Source organism: Aplysia californica, unplaced genomic scaffold (genome assembly GCF_000002075.1).
Source record: "Aplysia californica isolate F4 #8 unplaced genomic scaffold, AplCal3.0 scaffold00957, whole genome shotgun sequence".
In the NCBI taxonomy this organism is placed as follows: Eukaryota; Metazoa; Mollusca; class Gastropoda; order Aplysiida; family Aplysiidae; genus Aplysia; species Aplysia californica.
Window position 1 is genome coordinate 170,397 of NW_004798227.1, and position 948 is coordinate 171,344.

The window sequence follows — 948 nt, forward strand, 5'->3', positions numbered from 1 at the left end:
AACAACAACAACAACAACAACAACAACAACAACAACAACAACAACAACAACAAAGCAAACAAACAAACCAACCAACAAAGTCAGAAAGAAACAAACCATCATTATCAATACTGACTTGGTGAACGGAAGAGATCTAATGCAAACCAAAATTTGATCTAATCAGTACCCATCTGATACGCTAAAAGAGAATCGATATTAAGGGAAAAAAACCGACACGAATATCCCCTTCCAGTTCAGCAATGCAAGAGACACGGCATATAGACAAGTGATTACAGGGGCGTTTAGTTGGAGTAAGAGTTTTACGTCATTTGCAACACAATAAGATTTAAGATCGTTGAAGAGTCGAAGATTAGAGGTGTTACAAGGGAGTAACAAAAGAAAAAAAGAAAAAAAAGAAAGAGAAGCAATCAGGTCGATAGATCGATAATGTTTGATAGGAAAGAAGGAGCAAACCTCACCAGAGCAGCCTCCCACCAATTGCACTGGAGTTAGCGCTGAAGCAAGGCACGACGACCGTAACTCAAAGCAAGGCGTGGTTATGAGAGGATCTCCCAAAATCGATTTATAAAAGTTGTAACGTAATTTCATTTTTAGTTTTATTACGAGTTAAACGGCACTTTAATTACAAGTAGATCATTTAAGTTCCGAATATCAGAGGTTTTTCAGGAATATGAAAAAATAGGAGGAGTGATGAGGAAGATAGCTGATTGATAGGAAAGAAATAGTAAACCACACCAGAGCGCCCTCTAACCACCAATAATTAACCGTGATAGTTGGCGTTTTACACACCATCAACACAATTTCATTAATTTAGGAGACAACCTTCTTCGACCTCGTCTGTCAGAGCAACCTGGGCGGAGAGGTCATAGAACATCCAAGCAGACAGGCAATGAACCTGGACTAAAAAAAAGAGAAAGAAACAACAACCGAAAAAGCAAAACAAAAAAG